This window comes from Elaeis guineensis, chromosome 2 (assembly GCF_000442705.2).
Source record: "Elaeis guineensis isolate ETL-2024a chromosome 2, EG11, whole genome shotgun sequence".
In the NCBI taxonomy this organism is placed as follows: Eukaryota; Viridiplantae; Streptophyta; class Magnoliopsida; order Arecales; family Arecaceae; genus Elaeis; species Elaeis guineensis.
Genome location: NC_025994.2, coordinates 112,227,821 through 112,249,339, shown reverse-complemented (window position 1 = coordinate 112,249,339; position 21,519 = coordinate 112,227,821). Strand labels below are relative to the sequence as shown.

Sequence of the window (21,519 nt, the reverse complement as noted above, 5' to 3'; positions counted from 1 at the left end):
TAAGGTTACTTAAGTGCACACTTCTTAGTTTGCTTCGTAAATGGCATCGATAAGCGTGAAGGGAAAATATTTAAAAGGAAAAGCTTTGCGGCACAGGTATTCTTCCAAGTTTCACGTACTGTATGCTTCAACAGGGACCAGAGTCACCAGACCATTCAGACAAGGAAACATAAGCTGAGACCCGGCCTTTTCTTTTCCCCTTACTTTAACTTTTCTTCTCTCAGATTTTTTTCTGAGAGGGTCCAGTCCTGGAATTCTTTTTTTTTTTTTTTTTTTTTTGGTACAATAGTCCTGGAATTCTTTTTACTGGGCATTTAGATAATTGTTCCTTGTTCATTTACTAAGATTACAGTTAAATATGTGTTTTAAAAAGCTGGCAAACTCTACTACTTGATTATGTTCTTACACAAGCCATGTTTCTTTCTATAGTAATTTTGATGGTCTTGTTTGGATTTGGATGCTATCACATTCCTCTACTTTTTATTATTATATAATATCGCATTTTTAATAAATATAATTTTTCAAAATTAAAAATGAAAGCATACATTGATTTCAAACTCAGTTTAAAACAATACTATGTTAGCCATTATAATGACAGTTATAACTTCATGGAGAGTAGTGGGACCATTCTGTTTGGTCATAATATCCTATTATCATTAAGATAACCTACCATCCAATAGAATATTGATGCACCTTAGGTAACCCCTTCTTTCGGCTAGCCATGGGTTCCACAAGTAATGATGTGGGTGCGGAAAGCACCAAACACAGTAAGTGCTCGTGGACCCACATTGATCATACCACATCCATGAAGATTTTCTTTCTTTTCCCTTTTTTTTTTTTTTTTTTGTTATTATCTTTCTTTTCCTTTGATAAATATGAACGTTTTGTTTAGAAGGAAGGAGGGCACTTCCCTCTCCCGTCCAAACAGATCCACTCCAAATCTGGATACGAGGCAATCTAGATATATATAAAGATTTGGTGTGAAGAAATGCAGCAAATTGGGTGAACTTGGTTGGTGAAATAAAGTGATTCCATGGTGCCTTAACTGTAGCACCAAGAGCAGGGCCGCTTGCATGGGACTGGATCGATCAAGAGTGCGCATGTCCTGGCCATGTGAGAGGAGGGAGTGGATCGGGTAGGTAAAAAAGCTCACAAATCAATGATCGCCGATCATGTCACTAAATTTATAGAATAAAGCATGCCTCCAAAAAAATATGATATATAATTCATTGACTAGGTTATAGTTGATTGATTGCGTTTATGCACCGTGTATGAGGAGGTTATGAATTTGAATATTGCTAGCGTTGTTTTTTAAGTATTTATCAGCTGCTCAGCAAAAACAGTATTTATCAGCTAAATCTTGAAATGATAACACATTAAACGTGGTGGTACTCTTTTTTTCTTTTTTGGTAGAAAAAAAGTGGTGGTACTTTAAACAAAGATAAAGGAGAAGAAGAGGGAAGTCCGTTCGGAGGGAAGAATGGATAATCATGAGATTTTTGCGGTGCATATTTTGCACTATGAAGTATATGCGTAAGGTTAGATCGGTGAGCAGGGATCCCCTTCGATACACATACAGTAGCATGGTATGTGAAGCATCCATAGATGGCGTCTCCAGCAGGATGAACACCATATGTACTTATGCATGACCGTCCATCTTTTGATAGACGTCATCCTCAGATGCATCACACTCTGCAGTGCCGTGTATATGGTGCAAGAGATCCATGCTCTAAATGGATGACATGTGAAAAGTGGATGACTGCAGTCTGTCATGTTGCTTCCCGTTTTTTGTATCATGATAGTTTTTTGACGAAAAAAAATAAGTTGAAGGAGAACAATGGGAGGGGGATGATAGATAAACCCAAGCTCGGATTCTCCACTGTATGTGTTTTGCGCCACGAAGGCGCATGTAAGGTTGGATGGATGAGACATCATCGGTCTGAAAGAGAAAAAAAAAAAACTGTTATTGCTCATCATGTTGCTGTGCTAAACTCAACTAGCATGCCCAGCATGATGGGACCAGAATGGTGATTTTTTTTTTTTTTAATACATTTTCATTTTCCCTAAATTTCAGGGACAGGCGCCGACAGTGTCAGCCGTCCGGCATTTCTTTGTTCCCTCTTTGACATCTCAGCTTCGAAGCAGAAGATCCTTTCATCTATGTTTTCCTTTCAAAATCCACCTCATGCTCGCTTGCAAAATGGAATCCCAGGCAGACTGAAAACGTTATGGTATGGACGTATGATCGTTTCCTACCTAGACGACTATAGGTGCTCCATTCCAAATGGCAACGGACGTTGATCCTACGGTTCCCACTTCCCCTCTCCCGGGCTTACTCCGTTTGCCTCGCTCTCGCTTGCTTGCCCCAGTCTCATCTCTTTCGTTCTCTTCTTTAATCTCTGCCTCCATATATAGTGTAATAAGGTCCATGGCACTTCCATATATAAAGGGCCTTTGGTGATTTAGGATCACTGATGATCCAAATTTTGGGATGATCTAATCTCTAATGATCTAAGATCACGATATTTGGTTTGCCATAATGCAGTAATTAAAGATCTCCGGGTATATACAAACTACTTATTTCATATGCTACAAAAATTCAAGATCACCGACGATATAATACCAAAAATATCCCTGACAACTTATTTGGGAGTTGGAATTAAAGATTGGAATAAAAAAAATTTTAGAACAAAATCAAATAGATTTTTCATCTTTCTAATTAGCATGACGACGAGAGAAAAAAGAGAAGGAACGATTTTCGTTTCTTTCGTGGTGGAGATGACACCTCGAGTATTCGCGTGCATTTCTTCTCTTCCATGAAGAAGACGCCTCAACTACCCATCCCGCACGCATGAAAAAAATATCGCGGCAAAAAAAAATGATTCTTTTCTTGGAAGTCTCTCAATCATGAAGATATTTTGGTTAATATATTTTAATATAAGATCACTCTAATAGAGTGATATTGGATATCCGTCCTCAAGAATGAGTTTTCTATCAATGCTGATTTGGAGAGTGGGGATAATTTAAAATTATCGCCACATAAGATCATCATGATGCAATCAAATACGGTATCTCATCATCTCCATTCTCATCATCCTTGATTTTGAATGGATCACTCCATACCAAACACTCCTATAAGAAAATTGAGCAATTGGCATGTGCGATCATGAAGAACTTACTTTGTGCACAATATTCCAATTGACCAATTTAAATGAAGGGGTGACCGAACCATTATATTACGATGAACAGGGTTAATTTGAATGAAAATATTATATGATGAATGTTTATGATTTTTTTCATCCAAAACTATGTTGCTTTGACTAACAATACAAGGGAATGATGCATATGGGTAAGTATGTGATGGATGATTATGATCAAAGATGTAGAAGAAATTGATTGGTGACAGCAATTACATCTCTAACTAAAAGTGCTATGTTAGATTTTTTTTTTTTAAAAAAAAATTTCATTTCATCGTTCTTTATCAAGACATAAATTGATAGGTATAGTCTATTAATTCCACGGATGCATTTGCTGTATCTTCGACTTGAATAGAAATGCTTATACAACGAACTTGTCAAATGTTTTTTTTTCTCCAATACACATAAGAAATTCTTGCGTAACATGGAAGGAAATACACAGGCATTACATGACCCCGTGTTAAAACACTTCTGCATTATTATCTTAGGTGTTTTTTCCTTTCTATTTTCAATGGATTGGGATAACGTAGCTGTGCGAGGTAGGTAGATTGCTCGGCTACGTCGATTCCAACTAGGGCTAAATTGGTTCAGTTTATCATACAAACTATTAGAAATTAATAAAGAAATCTCTTTATCTAATAAACTCATTAATTAACAAACCTTACGAGGAGTAATATATGACGACTCAACTATGATGAATAATTTAGAAATGAGCATTTAGTATTTCCATTCCTTTTTCTCCCAAGTGTTATAGTGCTGCATTGACTGATAAACGAGGTGTCGTTGGAGTTTACTAGTTTAGATTGGTCCTCCTCTGATAAACTTAAGCTTTTAGGCTGCGAGTTCATGACAAATGGCATCAAAATTAAGTCCACTGTGCATCACTATTTTTATTAGTCATATGAATCCCTCGTAAAAGCTATCAAGATCGAGTAGGATCTAGTACTGTTGAGCATGATCCTGCCATAGATGGGCCTCCTTCTTTCAAGTAGGAGCCAACTATGATAAGGGAGTCATGAGGTTGGATGGAGGAGATTGGTATAGTTTTATGTTTGTTGGGATATACTGACTGCCCCTGTGCGTCGATTTATCCTCGGATCGGTCCGACTGACGTCCGACTCTACCCACCAGACCGATGAACGACTCCAATAATGACTCCAACAATGACTCCGACAATGGCTGCCAACAATATCCAGCTGAAAGTATGCCGGTCAAACAGACCAATACTGCTTCCAACCGACCGAACGGCCGAACCCACATCACCGACTCACTGTCGGGGGTGGCAGCCGATGTCCGACTTCCACAAAGTACCAGATCAGCCGACGGTGTCTCCGAGTCACCACCCGACGTTCCGGCAGCCGAATACCGACATATAGTCAGCCAACTTGTCCGAATGTTGTACGACCGCTGTGGGCTGTTGTCCCGTCAGGGACATGTGGTATGGCCGTCCTGGGGCATTGTCCTGCCAAGGACATGGATTAATCCCAATGACTTGACAATCCACGGCGATTTGACGGTCCCCGATGATTTGACAACTCCCCAGTTGTCTGCACTATTAATGGCGGGACCATACCGTATTCTACTATAAAACGGGATAAGGCAACAGTTTTGGTAAGCGCCTTTAAGCTCTTGAGCTCTCTAGCTAGCTCTCTCCCTCCCCCACTGAGCCCCTGATTTTTCACTGTTGCCTAGTCTCCTCTCTGACTTGACCGTCGGAGGGTTTCCGCCGGAGGCATCTCCGGTCAGTGAGGACTTTTCTTGTAGGTGCATGACCCCGACGATCGGGCGATGGGGGGATTGGCCGCAACAGATTTGGTGCGCCAGGTAGGGGGTGTTGTATTCGACGGAGGTAAGACAGCGAGCTCCCTAGAGCTTGAAAAATCTCTCGAGATGACGAAAATCAGGGCTCAGCGATCGAGAGCTATCGGATCGGCGAGGCACTCTTCTCGTCGGGAAGAGGCCCCTCCTTTACCCTCCATGGTGGAACTCAATTCTCCGTATCTTGTGGTGACCACAGAGGCACAGATCGCGGCGATCGTGCGGCAAATGACCGTTCTGATGGACGCGGTCAAAAATCTCCAACAACAACCGATCCAGTTGCCGCAACCGCTGGCGGAACAATCGGCAGCCCATCCTATGCCGTCCAGAAGCAGCCACCGACGCCCGCATCAACTCCCGTCTCCTCCTCAAGAGCAGTCGTCTCAGCACTCCCACCTAGAAGGGGGAGGCGGCCACGACGCGACACCCACCAGTCTCGATGTTCCTCTCCTTTATAGCTGGAGCGAGCGAGAAAGGAGAAGCGGCCGCGGACACCGTCCGCCTCATTCTCAAATTCGTCGAGAGGTTCGACTCCTAGAGTTTCTCAACACCGACGGTTAGACGACTACGAACGTAAGTTCGAAGAAATTGACCGTCGGCTTGCCCAGCTCCAGGTGGATGGTCAGAAATCTTCGAACGATGTCGACTTCTGGACTACCCAACTTTTCTCCCGATTTATCCTTGACGAACCGATCCCTAGTCGGTTCAAGATGCCTCATGTGGAGCCTTACGACGGCTCCACCGACCCATTTGACCATCTGGAGAGCTATAAGGCTCTCATGACAATTCAAGGGGCAACCGATGCCCTCCTCTGCATCGGCTTCCCCGTCGTGCTTCGTAAAGCTGTCAGGGCCTGGTACTCCGGCCTCCGCTCAGGATGTATCCACTCCTTCGGGCAGCTCGAGCATTCTTTCGTGGTCTATTTCAGCACCAGCCAGAAATCATCGCGAACCACAGACAGTCTTTTCTCCCTCAAGCAGAGAGAAAATGAGACACTCCGATACTTTGTGGCCTGATTCAACGTGGCCACACTTGAGGTCCGAGACCTTAACGAAGACATGACTATCTCGGCCATGAAAAGGGGGCTAAGGAGGTCCCGATTCACATATTCTTGGACAAGACCCTCCTCCGAACGTACATCGAATTGCTGGAGCACGCGTACAAATAATGCGCACGGACGAAGGAGCTTCTGACCGACGTCTGACCAAGGGAGCGGGCTAGAAGGAGAAGCGAAAGAAAAATCAGACTCCTGTTGAATCCAGCAGACCCCTCACTGATAAACGGGTCTCGCCCCGATGACGGAGTCCGAGATCGCCCCGATGGTGGAGTCCGAGACCGACGCATCGCAGGTATGACTCCTACACTCCACTCTCTGCTCCTCGTGCGTAGATCCTGATGGAGATCGAAGGAGCGGAATATCTGCGATGGCCTCCACCTCTGAAGGCAAAAGGCCTCGATCGAAGAAAATACTGCCAATTCCATCGGGGCCACGATCACAATATCGAACAATGCATCCAACTCAAGAATGAAATAGAGACCCTCATACGATGAGGGTATCTCAAAAAGTACCGAAAGGACCTACCGACTCGGCCCCTTCCCGACCGACGACCCCAACCGACTGAAGAGGCGACGAACAATCAACCTACTGCAGGAGTCATCAATATGATCTCTAAACGACTGGACCGAGGGATGGCTATTCCCCGAATTGAGAGGGATCCTACAAGATAGCGGACACCTGTAGGTCGGGTGCCTACCGACTTGAGACCCTGGAAGGGACGGCCATTCTCCGGATTTGGAATGCCGACAATCTAAAATTGTACCATCAGTGAATTCTGTATGCCCGCTCGGAATACAACTCAATTTCAAAACTCCAGAGTCTACAAAATTCGGCTCTCCGTCGAGGGTCGGCCCTCACCAGAAGTACGAGCCTCGATGTCCTGACTTGGGCCCAACGTCTCGATCGCCGAACCTACGGCTCGATCGCCGAATCTACATCTTGATCATCGAACCGACGGTTCGATCGTCAAATCGATGGCTCGATCGTCGAACCGACACCTCGATTGCCGAATCGATGCCTCGATCGTCGAACCTACGGCTCGATCGTCGATCGTCGAACCTACGGCTCGATCGTTGAATCGACGGCTCGATCACCGAATCGATGGCTCGATCGTCGAACCGACAGCTCGATCGTCGAACCGACGGCCCGATCGTCGAACCGACGGTTCGATCGTCGATCGTTGAATCTACGGCTCGATCGTCGAATCTATGGCTCGATCGTCGAATCCATGGCTCGATCGCCGACGACACATCGGACTCCCACGAGGATCGTTCTGTTTACACTAACGGAAGGCCAGCGCTGGTGATGAAACCTCTCTAAGTTGAAGCTGCACTCCTTCCACAGTCGACTCTCGATTAACGCGACTGGCTAACTTGCCGACTTAGCTTCGACTAAGAAGAGCAAAATGCTAAGACGATCGCGGTCGCACTCGCGACATACCGACTTGGTCACGACCGATCGAAGAATTTTCGGCTTGCCATCGTTTATCATACATCACGACGTATATGTCCGATCAAGGGTCAGACAATGAATATTCGATTTGTCATCGTTATCCTATCCGAATATGTCGGACACGACTCGACTATCAGATTCTACAGAATGATCGTGTCAACAAGGTACGTCGCACTTGTGACATACCGACTTGGTCACGACCGGTTGAAGGATATTCGGCTTGCAACCGTTTATCATACATCGCAACGTATACACCTGACCAAGGGCCGGACAACGGATATTCGACTTGTCATTGTTATCCTATCCAAGTACGTAGGACACCACTCGACTATCGGATTCTACGGAATGATCGTGTCGACATGCCACGTTCGGAGATTGGCCGACACCCGACCCGACGTGCACGCTCGACCTACAATCGGGGCGACTCTCGACTATCGGATCCTATGTAACCTGTACGACAGTCAGGACGTCGGTCTGCGATCGGGGCTTGCACTGTCCTTAGCACGGTGCATGCTACTGACTATTTTGATCGGCTACGCTAGATCCTACCGAACGTCCTAACGAGGTATGTCGAAGCTACGACCTATACTCTCGAGGATGGCTCGACGAGACATACACTTTGAACCGCATGTGGGGAAAATTTCGAAAAGTCTTTGATTTCATTTAGTTGAAGTGACTTACAAAATTGGACCGAAGCCCGATTACAAATATCAAAGACGAAACAAAAATAAAAGAATACAAAGATAACGGAGCGGACACTTCGACTATTCGTCGGAGTCGACTTCCTGCACCAGGGATAGCTCAGGAGCAACCAATGTGCCCGCTCGGGTCAGAGTGGGACCAGAGGTTGGAGCCACCTCACCTTCGACAGCTCGTCCCACCGGTCCAGGGTCAGCCTCCTCCGCAGCCATCGGATCCTCCGGCATTGGGTTGGCATCCCCCTCTGTGGCTTGGTCCTCCGACCCCGGAGCGATGACGCTGCTCAGGTCGAGCTCCGGGTGCAGACTCTGGATCGTATCTTGGGCATCCTCATACCTCACCCGGTAGGAGGCGAAGCCGCTCTCGAGGAGCTCCTCTCGATACTCGTCTGAGCCACGGAAGTCCTCCACCACCCGGCTCAGCGCCTCTTTGGCCGACTCCACCTCTGCCTTCGCTATGTCGGCGTCGGCTTGGGCGGAGGACAAGTTTTTCTCGGCCTTAGTCAGATTCTCCAGGCTAACCCGAAGTTGTTTCCACTCGGCCTCGAGCTCTCTGACGCAGCCGTCCCGCTCACACCGCAGTCGATGGACGGAACGGGTCTTGCGCTGAACCTGCTCGCGAGCCGACTGAAGTTCGGCCTCTGAGGCAGCCAGGCCGTTGGTGAGTCAGGAAATCTCCTCCTCGAGCCTAGCCTCGCGGTCGACCGACAGCTTCAGCTGGTCCACCAGCATCGCTTTCTCGGCTTCAGCGGTTTTGGCCCTATTCTTTCAGGTCGTCCAGATGTCGCCGAACCTTCGGTACCCGGCCTCCAGCTCGGACATGTTGTAGATGAGCTGCAAATGGAAGGCTGATCGTCAGAAAATAAAATGATGAAAACAATAATGAAGAAGAAAGAAAAAGAAGAAGAACTCACCCAGATCATGGTCGGATAAAAGGAGGAAAGCATCTCGGACACCGGTCGACTCTTCAAGAGCTCCCGATCGGTCGGGAGAATGGTTGTCTGACACAACCTCCTAGCCAAATTGTGGTTGGCCAGGGCCGACGCTCCTTCAGAAATCCGAACGTCGGACGATGCGACGCGATCCGTCGACCAAGTGTCGTCCGTCGGCACCATCAAAGCCTTCCCCCGATCAGTCGCCCAGGCTCGAAGATCAGAGAGGGATGGAAAGCTCGAACTCGACTGAGTCCCTCCCGAGGGTGCGACCGGAGCCGCCGCAGGTCGGTCGGGCTCACGTGCTTCGGCCCGAACCTCTTTCATAGGCGGGGGCATCAACGCTCCTTCGGCTGCCCCCTCTGTTGTCCCTTCCTCGGACGGTGCCTTGGGTGGCACCACCGGGGTCGGGCTACACCACCGCTGTCGTAATGTCGGTCGGGGATGATGTCTGAGGCCTCTTGGGGGGCCGTGAAGGTCCGACCCCAAGCGTCGGTCTCTTCCTCGCTGCATGCTGCCGAATATCGGCATCTATCAGTCTTACTCTCGATGGCATGCCTGTAATTTCAACAAAGGATTAGCACAAGTCCGAAGACGGATGAAAAAGCCAAAAGATTACCGACAGACCGAACAGTACCTAAGCGAAGAACCGAACTCAGGCCGGCGTTGTACAGAGCTTGCTCGGTGACGAGCTCTCTCTACTTCGGCACCGACACATCCTTCAGTTGGTGAAAGTCCTCTCGGTCTCCAGCCTCCACTCGACTGTTTCGTTCGGCCGAGTCCGAGAGTCGCCCCAGCGAGAAGGGAACCCCCAAGGTAGCGAAGAAGAAGCAAAGAAAAATTGATTCTTCCACCCATGGATCGACGATGGAAGATCGATAATGAACGAAAGACCCTTCCGGAGATTGAAGAACCACCACCCTCGAGCTTTCGGGTGGGGTCGGAGGACGAAGAATGCCCGAAAGAGAGAGATGCGGGGAAAGGTCGACAAAAGCCGACACTACAAAGCAAAACTGATTATTAACCGGACTGAGTTCAGCGCCAGTTGCGCCGGGCAAAGTCCGTAATAATCCAGGACATTCCGGACGAACTTCGGAATCGGAAAGCGAAGACCTGCCCGAAGATCCTCGACATAAAAGGCCACCTAGCCCGAAAGTGGGTTGTTATCCCGACCCTCAGCCCCAGGGGCGAAGAATTCGAACTGCTTCGGGATACCGTACTGCTCCCTGAGCCGTTCGACGTTCGGCTTCGAAAGTGAAAAAGCCTCCACCTCCAGGGTCGACTGAGAATCGTCGGTCGGGTTCCCCGACTGACTCCCTCGAGGAGAGGTTTTAGCCATAATGCTAGCCCCAAAAAGGAGAACAAAAAAGAAAATGCCAAAGGAGAAGGGATGCAAGGAGACAAGAATGAAAAAACTTCGAGAAGAGCTTTCGAAGGAGGACGAAAACGACTACTTGAAACTGGGAGACAACTCGACAGGGCCTTAGCATCAGAAACAGGACAGCAAAAAGTGAAGTTTTGGATGTAAGTGGCCGCATATATATAAGGCCCTTCGACGGTCGAGATGAAAACACACCGAACGAAGATTTCTTGGATGTCGACATATGGCAGTACCTGGGCCGTTCCTCGGTCCGACGGTTCGACACAGCTGCCCCAGATCGAGCCACGTCACCTCCATCCGCGTGAGCAGTTCCGACCCAATAGCCCCCTGACACGTGGTGGAAAAACCACATCTCGGAATTAATTAACCAACGATAGTTTGCGTTCTCAATGAGACGGTGGTTTGCGTTCCCAATGAGACGTCTGACACTAGATCGTTCGTTGGTACGGTCGTCAGAGTCAGAGCATGACATGATGGAAAATCACTCCTTTCGTCCGAAGCCGTCGCCCATATGGGAACACGGGCCGACACGACATCCGACTCAGGAGTGGGAAGGCAACTGTTGGGATATACCGACTGACCCCTGTGCACCGACTTACCCTCGAACCGATCCGACCGACATCCGACTCTACCCACCGGACCGACGGATGACTCCAACAACGACTTCGACAATGGCTGCCGACAATATCCGGCTGAAAGTATGCCAGCCAAACAGACCAATACTGCTTCCAACTGACCGAACGGTCGAACCCACATCACCGACTCACTGTCGGGGGTGGCAGCCAACGTCCGACTTCCACAAGGCACCAGATCAGCCGACGGTGTCTCCGAGTCACCACCCGATGTCTCGACAGCCGAATGCCGACATATAGTCGGTCAATCCGTCCGAATGTTGTCGGTCGCTATGGGCTGTTGTCCCGACAGGGACATACGGTACGGCTATCCTGGGGCATTGTCCTGTCAAGAACATGGATTAATCTTAATGACTTGACAACCTACAGCGATTTGACGGTCTCCGACGATTTGACAACTCTCCAGTTGTCTGCACCATTAATGGTGGGACCATACTGCATTCTACTATAAAATGGGATAAGACAACAGTTTTGGTAAGCGCCTTTAAGCTCTTGAGCTCTCTAGCTAGCTCTCTCCCTCCCCCGTTGAGCTCCTGATTTTTCACTGTTGCCTAGTCTCTTTTCTGACTTGATCGTCGGAGGGTCCCCGCGGGAGGCATCTCCGGTCAGTGAGGATTTTTTTTGTAGGTGTGCGACCCCGATGATCGGACGATGGAGAGATTGCCCGCAACAATGTTGATTAAAAAATATAGTACCACATGGGTTTATTAACTCAGGCCAGCCCTCCTCTTCCCAACTTAAGTTCTTGGGTTGGGGGCTTGTGGCACAAACTAGCTCCGTGTGTTTCTGCGTTGCACATTACTTTTATTGGTCACAAGCAATTGATGCAAATCATAATGAATTACGGTTGTCTTTTGAGAATTATGATAGAAAAATATTTGCCTAAAACCAAGGCAAGGGTAGGGTTTGAAATTGAATTCCTGTCGCATGGCAGCCTCATAATAAATTGTGCATATTTAATTCGAGGATGCCAAAATAAGTCATAATAAGGGCCACTAGTGTCTACTGAAATGAATCAAGAACCAACAATTTGATGTGCTATATTTACTAGCTTCAAAAGTTTGAAATCATAATCAATGCTGCAGGATTTTTCATGATACATCCTCGATCGCCTGGAAGAGGTGCTCCCTTATAAGCATGCACAATGTTTACTCCTGCATTAAATTTGTCAGTAAATTCATACCGTGTATGTGCAATGTGTGGTTAAACACCTGTATTATTTCAAATTGCAAAACAAAATGCGAAGGCGCTCATGCCACCGTATCCTCTTTTTGTTATACTTGTAATTGGCTAATTTTCATCTTCACGCGCGTGCTTTCCTCTTATCCTGCATCGCCCATATTTTTTGTGTCAAAAATTTATCTAAAAATTTATATTTTTTTAAATAAATATTTTTCATATAATATTTCGACAGAAAAAAAAAAATTATGTTCTATTATGTATTAAAAAATAACTCAAAAATCTATTACTCATATTTTTTTATATTACTAATTTTTTAGATAAATTGGTAATATCTATCCATATTTTTCATATATATAAATATTATTATATACAATAATATTATATTATATTATATTTTATATATTAAATATATAATATAATATATATTCATAAATATGAATAATATATGTTATATATAATATTATATAACATAATAAATTATGTTATATAATACAATAAAATATATTATTCATGCGCCTCTCTGGCTGCGTCAATGTGGCGAATGAGCTAGGTCGGGCAGCTTGATGTGCAAATCTTAAAATTTGTAAATAAAATCGCAAGCGCACGGTGTGCAGAGTAGCACGACCAGCGAGTACGGGTCGATCCCACAGAGACTTGGTTTAAAAACGATTTTCAAATCTATGCTCAAGCGAGCTTTAACGAAAATCAAAAGTCGAAAGTTGTTTGCTAAAGATAATAAGACTAAGGATCTAGAGTTTTTGAATCCACTAGATCTAGATTAGGGAATTCTACCTAGAATTTTTCTTATTGATCCTAACGACTACTCCTCTTGTCTTTCCCAAGCATAGATTATGAAGGGACTAAGGCCCAACGATAACCCATCAAGATTCTTTACAGGGGAGTAGTAACTAGGATCCCTTAGGGTTTTCTCCTCCTATGCACTGAATCAAGTATGAACTATGAAAGGACTCTGACCCAACTGTAGTTCATCAAAAATTTTTGGCAAAAGAGGAAGAAAAAGAAACCCTAAGAAAAAGAAAGAACCCTATGTAAAATCCCTACTCATGATCTAGCTTCATCGCAAACCCTAGAAGGGATGATTAGCTAGACATGATCTAAATCTACATGCAAAATTTAAATGCAAAAAAATAAACTACCCTAATTTCATAAATTAAACTATCCTAATTGCATAAATTTAAACTGCATAATTTAAACTAACCTAATTGCATAAAATTAAATTGCATAAATTAAACTATCCTAATTGCAAGAAAAATAAATTGCATAATGTAAAGAGATGAAATTGCATAAAAATAAAATTTTATATAAAAAAATTTATTACAAAAACCTCAAAGCTCGAGGCTTGAGAAGAGAGCTAAAAATCCCACTATCTAGGGTTACAAGCTTGATCGGAAGGAAGAATACATAAAACAAGGGCCTTTGGGGGCTTTTTATAGGCATTTGGGGGTTATAAGGTTTTCAAAACTTTAGATGTGTGACTAAGAGGTTTTAGAGGGTTGTTAGGGGGGTTTATGGTACGCCGATGGGTCCATGATCCATGTGCCTGTTGCTGTGGACCAGGCGGCTAACCAGATCACCAAATCAGTTGATTTTTGATCAATTTTGATCTGATTTGACTCGGGTTTGACCCAATCGAGTCTTCTTTCTTCATTCTTCAATTTCTGGGTCAATTTAACTCCGTTTTGCATAAAATTTACGCCGTTGGAATCCTCTTTCCTTGTTCTTTCTATTGATGATCTCTTCTTCTGCAAAATATAATAATAAGTATCAATTTCTTAATAAAGTTAGATAATTTAGATATTAATTGATACTTTTTATGTCAATTTGTGACATAAATCACACCCCCCAACTTAATCATTGCTAGTCCCTTAGCAATGTACCAAAATAAGATCATAATTCAAAAAGATCCTTCCTTTGCAAATTAATTTAAGATCGAAATTCAAGAAGTTTTCTAGTATTACTAAGTAATGAGCTTCGAATTAGAATCGGTAGTCAGTCTACTTAGAAACTTTCTTAGAGTACACTTAAAGTTTTATAGCACTTGTGTGAGTGATAACTAACTTAGTATTTCAGTATTAACTTGTACAGGCCAATTGTATCATTTTTCATAACTTAGTTCGATTAATTTTCTATACACCCCAGATTAAACAAAGAACTAAGGTAGCTTTCACACTGTTTTTTTTTTTTTTACTGAGCATCCTGGCCTTCCCACCATCGTTTGACGCGAATCTCAACACTTGACTTAGGTGAAGAGACCCGGTTACTAGGCTTAGGGCAATCCATATTTACTCTGTGTTTTGCATTTTATTTCAGGCAGGTAGCTCTTTCCTTAAATTCAAATTTCTTCAATTGGGGTGTAGAAAAAATTATCTAATTTAAATAATACTCAAATCCTTAATTGACCTTACAATTAACACCTACTTTACCTTGTTAGTGTGCATGTGCAATTGGAAGTGCTAATAGTCTTTAAATGACCTAAGCCACCAAGAGTCTAACCAGCTAATCTTCTCCGTGACTCACTACATTAGCAAATACTTTCTAACTTACTCTTATTTCTTTTCTAGATTAATTTATTTTATTTTTATTTTATTTTTTTTGCATAAAAATAAGATTTTATTAAAAAAATTAATATATTAAATGCAAGAATTAACTCATAGTGGAAGGAAAAGGAAATGATAACACCTGATTTTGTTCAAGCTCTCCCCCCAACTTGACCGACATTGTCCCCAATGGAGTTTATCTAATTTATTTGTCCTAAGCAAACTGAAAACAAAGAAAGCATTAGAAATTAAATAAGCTGGGTTGCCTCCCAGAAGCGCTAAGTTTTATGTCTTCAGCCAAACCAAACCTCGAAGCAACTTAATCAGAATAAGTTGGTTCATAAAGAACCATGGCATCTTCAATAGTCTTGATAGGTAATTCCAAGAATGGTTTTAATCGTTGACCATTAACTTTAAAGATAACACAATTACTTGGGTTTTCAATCTCAACAGCTCCGTGTGAAAAGACTTCCTTTACTAAAAATGGTCCTGTCCATCTAGACCTAAGCTTTCCTGGAAACAGATGTAATCTAGAGTTATATAAGAGTACCTTTTGTCCGATATTGAAAGTTTTTCTCATAATTGATTGATCATGAAATGCTTTGGTTCGTTCCTTGTATATCTTTGCATTTTCATAGGCTTCATTTCTAAGTTCTTCTAATTCATTCAACTGAAGCTTTCTATGGTTTCCAGCGTCGTTCAAATTTGTATTTAGTTGTTTGATGGCCCACATGGCTTTGTGTTCTATCTCAATAGGCAAGTGACATGGTTTACCAAACACAATCCTATAAGGAGACATTCCTAGATTGGTCTTGAAAGCGGTTCGGTATGCCCAAAGTGCATCAATTAATTTCAAAGACCAATCATTTCTATTGGCACTAACAATTTTTTCCAGAATTTGTTTGATTTGTCGGTTTGACACTTCAACTTGTCCACTAGTTTGAGGATGATATGGTGTGGCCAATTTGTGGGTGACATTATACTTTTTCATCGATGTTGCAAAAGGTCGGTTACAAAAATGGGTTCCCCGATCACTAATGATTGCCCTAGGAATACCGAAACGGGAGAGAATATTTCTTTAAGAAACTTAATGACCATTTTGCTATCGGGTGTTCTACATGCAATTGCTTCTACCCACTTTGAAACATAATCAACTGCTACTAGAATATATTTATTTCCAAAGGAATTTGGAAATGGTCCCATGAAATCGATTCCCCAAACATCAAAAACTTCAACTACCAAGATTGAGTTGAGTGGCATCATGTGTCGCTTGGTGATTCGACCCATTTTCTGACATTGAGCATAACTTTTACAATATTCATGAGCATCTTTAAACAAATTGGGCTAATAAAAACCACATTGGAGAACCTTAGCAGCAATTTTCTTAGACGCGAAGTGACCCCCACATGCTTGATCATGACAAAAAGATAAAATATTCATGACTTCGTTATCTGGGATACACCTTCTAATAATTTGATCAGGACATTGTTTAAAAAGATAAGGATCATCCCAAATGAAATACTTCACTTGGGCAAAGAATTTATATTTATTTTGCTTAGTCCAATGAGAAGGTATCTTATCTATGGCTAAATAATTTACAATATCAGCAAACCAAGGTTCAGTAGACACAGACATGAGTTGCTCATCTGGAAAAGATTCATTGATGGGTGGTTCACTAGATGGTGCGACTGGAATTCGGGACAAATGATCTGCTACAACGTTCTCAGTGCCTTTCTTGTCCTTAATTTTTAGATCAAATTCTTGAAGGAGCAAAATCCATCTGATTAAACGTGCCTTGGCATCCTTCTTTGCTAGGAGATGTCTAATGGCTGAGTGATCGGTGTAAACAATGGTGTGGGTCCCAACCAAATAAGATCTAAATTTCTCTAAAGCAAAGACAACGGCAAGGAACTCCTTCTCAGTTGTGGTGTAGTTAAGCTGCGCATCATTTAAGGTTTTACTTGTATAATATATCACTCTAGGCAGCTTATTTATTCGTTGACCTAAGATTGCGCCCACAACATGATCGGACGCATCACACATTAATTCAAATGGTTCAGACCAGACAAGAGGATGAATGATTGGAGCTGATACAAGTGCATTTTTTAGAAATTCAAAGGATTCCAAGCACTCATGAGTAAATTCAAATTTGGTATCCTTTGCCAAAAGATTAGTCAGTGGACGTGCTACTTTGCTAAAGTTGGCAATAAATCTTCTATAGAATCCAGCATGACCTAAAAATGAACGTATTTCTTTCACAGATTTAGGTGGTGGAAGACTTGCAATTAGATCTATTTTGGCCTTGTCCACTTCAATCCCCTTTTTAGAAATGACATGGCCAAGAACTATTTCCTGTTTGATCATAAACTGACATTTTTTCCAGTTGAGAACTAGGTGCTTCTCCTTACATCATTCTAGAACTAATTGCAGGTGATTCAGACACTCGGAGAAGGTTAGGCCAAAAACAGAAAAGTCATCCATAAAAATTTTTAGAAATTGTTCTATCATATCTGAAAACATGCTGATCATGCATCTCTAGAAGGTTGCCGGTGCATTACATAGTCCAAAGGGCATTCGTCTATAGGCAAAAGTACCAAATAGACAGGTGAATGTAGTCTTTTCTTGATCTTCAGTGGCTATGGGGATCTGGTTGTAACCGGAGTATCCATCAAGAAAATAGTAAAACTCTTGTCCGGCTAGTCTTTCCAACATTTGATCAATAAATGACAAAGGAAAGTGATGTTTCCTTGTCGCAGCATTCAACTTTCTATAGTCTATAGAGACCCTCCATCCCGTTTGGGTCCTAGTTGGGATAAGTTTGTTTGTATCATTTTGGACCACTGTTACCCCAGATTTCTTGGGTACTACTTGAACTGGGCTTACCCAAGAGCTATCAGAAATAGGATAAATTATTCCACTATCTAGGAGTTTCAGAATCTCCTTTTTAACTACATCCTTCATAACTGGATTAAGCCTTCTTTGGGCTTCTCTTGTTGGTTTAGCCTCTTCCTCTAAGTATATTCTATGTTGAACTATAGAAGGGCTTATTCCTTTGATATCTGCAATGGTCCAACCTATTGCCTCTTGATTTGCTTTTAGAACTGACAATAACTCCTCCTCTTGCTTGGGATCTAGGTCTGATGCAATAATTACAGGCAAAGTTTCTTTGGGTCCTAGATATGCATACTTGAGATGTTCTGGGAGGGGCTTCAGTTCTAAAATGGGTGCTTCCTCTATCGATGGTTTAGGTGATGAGTTCACCATCTCAATGATTGGTTCAGTAGGAAGTGTCGATTCCTGATTAATCTGATTTTCTTTAAGTATTTTATTGACATCCTCAGACTCATGGATTAACCAGGGGTTAGACTCTAAGTCGACTTCATCATCACTAATGTTAATGGATTCATAAATACCATCTTGGACTACATTGACATCAGCATGAGAAGAGGATTCCTGTTCTAAGTTAAAAACATTAAGCTCAATGGTCATATTCCCAAAGGATAACTTCATTAGACCATTTCGACAATTGATTTCAGCATTGGCCGTAGCTAAGAATGATCTTCCTAAAATGACAGGTATATGTCCTTTAGGATTCGCAACTGGCTCAGTCTCTAAAACAATAAAATCTACAGGGAAAATAAAATTTTCAACCTTTATCAGAACATCCTCGACCATTCCCTTAGGGATCCTAAGAGATCTATCGGCTAACTGTAATGTGATCCCAGTAGGTTGAAGTTTTTCTAATCCTAGTTGTTCATACACCGAATATGGAAGGATATTCACACTAGCTCCTAGATCTAGCAAGGTCTTTTTTATATTGGTTTCTCCAATAACATAAGAAATTGTTGGAGCTCCAGGGTCCTTATATTTAATTGGCACATGGCTAGATAGGTATGAACTGACACTTGCAGCCAAAAATGCTTTCTTTGGTACATTAGTGGTCTTTTTCCTAGTGCAGAGATCTTTTAAAAATTTGGCATAAGTTGGAACCTGATGGATTATATCTAAAAGAGGAATATTAACTTGGACTTGTTTAAATACTTCTAAAATTTTGTTTAAATGTTCAGATTTATTGGATTTCAGTCTGTTTGAAAAAGGAGCTCTAGGACTTTTAAGTACTGGACTAGATGAATTTTCAGTTTCTGGTGCTTGAGGTTGAAAGGTAGTAGTTTTAGAAGGTGACTCGGCAGATGAGTCATCTATATCATCAAATGCAACTACCTTATTGTCTATTTATTTTCCTGATCTTAAGGTATGAATGGCATTTACACCATTAACTTGGTTTCCTTGTTGGGGTCGTGGACCATTTTGGTTCCTAGGATTTGGCTCAGGTTGGCTAGGTAACCTACCATGTTCTCGTTCACTAATGGTCGAAGCCAGCTGACTTACTTGCATTTCTAGACGGGCTATAGCTTGGGTGTTATTATTTATGAGTTGACCCGTGGTTTGCATAAAGCTGGTATGTGTCTTCATCATGGCTTCTAGGCTTTTCTCTAAAGAGGTAATTTTCTTGTCATTATCATGGAAGCCTGGCGGGTTGTTCATTACTGGGTTGGACCTTAGATTTTGCTGATTGAAATTTGGATTGCCTACATTAAGATTTTGGGACCATGAGAAATTCGGATGATTCCTCCAACCTGGGTTATATGTGGGTGCATAAGGATTGTTCAATGGTCCTTGATAGGTGGCATTCACCTGTGCACACTCATTCGAGTAGGAACATTCTTCTAAAACATGGTCTGGTGCATTGCACCCTTTACACATGGGTGCAGATATTTGATTTACATTGGCTGGTCTCTGTAATTCTAAGACTTCCAATCTACGTATTAAGGTTACAATCTTGGCCTCTGATGCTAGGGTTGGTTGAATTTGATGCATTCCTCCTCTTGAAGGTGTAGCTTTATCAGGTTTCCTAGTTGTTTTCCACTGTAAATTTTTCTCGGCTAGGTCTTCTAAGAATTGCCAAGCTTCAGTAGTTTCTTTGTCCATAAATTGGCCTTGGCACATGGACTCTAGCATGGTTCTTGAGTTTGAATCTAACCCCTCATAGATGATCTGGCATAGTCTCCAAGTTTCTATTCCATGGTGTGGGCATTGGGTCAAAAGATTCTTGAAACGATCAAAGTACTTCCAAAATGATTCACCAACTAGTTGGTAAAATTGATTTATTTCATTCCTAATCCTAGCTGTTTTATGATGGAAAAAATACTTTTTTAAAAATGTTCTCACAAAGCCCTCCCAGGTAGTGACAGAATAGTTTGGCAGACTATAAAGCCACTTCTTAGCATTGTCCTTAAGGGCAAAGTTGATTAATCTAAGTTTGACCTCATCCTCTGTTAATTGCAGTTTCATGGTTGCACATACCTCCTCAAATTCTCTAATAAATATATAAGCATCCTCTAATCCTGTGAATTTTGGAAGCATATTTATGATTTGAGGTTTGATTTCAAAATTGTTAGCTGTGGGTTGTGGCAACCTGATACAAGATGGTTGGATGGAGCCAACTGGATAACACAAATCCTTAAGGGTCATGGGTTGGATTGGTTCAGCCATTGAAACAACAGGAATTGACTCAATTCTAACTAGACGACCCGACACTCTTCTCCACACACGAGGTGTACGGTTCTCGATGTTTATAAATTTTTTTTTTTTTTCAAACAAGTGAAACAATAAATTAAACTCAATCTATCCTAGGGTTAACCTAAATCTAGACAGCTCCTAACTTATTCCAAGATGACCCTTCAAGCCTTCCAAGTGGAGATTGATCAACTAGTTAGCCAGGTAAGTATAAGAGGTGGGAGGTTCACTCATCGTTGCCTTTCTAGACACCAAACGAGTTGGCCAGGCCAGCAACTGAACCAATTTAACAAACCACCCTCAGGGACTTGCCTAGACACCAACTAATCAAACAACTCAAACTTGGTAGAACTCTTAGGGTTCCTTGTCCTATTGAGCTCGAATTCCTTAAGGTTGACATCTAATTGATTTTAAGATTAAAGATCTAGGTAATGCAATATGATGGAGATGGTTTTTGGGCTAAGGAAGGGTAATGAAATCCCCACCTTATCTTGTTAATGGGTTGGTGCCCTTAGATTAATTATGAAAATACAAATGCAAATAAACAAGATGACCAAGAATGTAAAAGATTTTAATTTAAATTTTTTTTTTAATTTTGATATTTTACTTCACGATTATGAAATATCTTTTGTTTTGTTTTATTTTATTATTTTTTTTTTTTTGTGATTAAGTAAATTCAAATGATTAGGTCTAAAGAAAAAGTAATTAACTAAAAATAATAAAAGAAAAATTAGAAGCGTACCTGAGTTTTTCAGCAATCACCAACTAAATATAGAAACCTAAAGGAAAACGAAAGAGAGTTATAAAGCACGAAGAACAAATATTTGAAAACAATTTAAAACGCCAAATCCCCGGCAACGGCGCCAAAAACTTGATGTGCAAATCTTAAAATTTGTAAATAAAACCGCAAGCGCACGGTGTGCAGAGTAGCACGACCAGCGAGTACGGGTTGATCCACCAGAGACTTGGTTTAAAAATGATTTTCAAATCTATGCTCAAGCGAGCTTTAACGAAAATCAAAAGTCGAAAGTTGTT

At 42.4% G+C, this 21,519-nt stretch overlaps 1 non-coding gene across 1 annotated transcript; it reads left to right on the top strand.

Moving 5' to 3' along the window:
• The first annotated feature begins 19,984 nt into the window (after positions 1-19,984).
• LOC140855943 (small nucleolar RNA R71) lies at positions 19,985-20,091 on the top strand. Its single transcript, XR_012139385.1, has one exon. It is a non-coding gene; the product is annotated as a small nucleolar RNA R71 (small nucleolar RNA).
• The last annotated feature ends 1,428 nt before the right edge of the window (positions 20,092-21,519 follow it).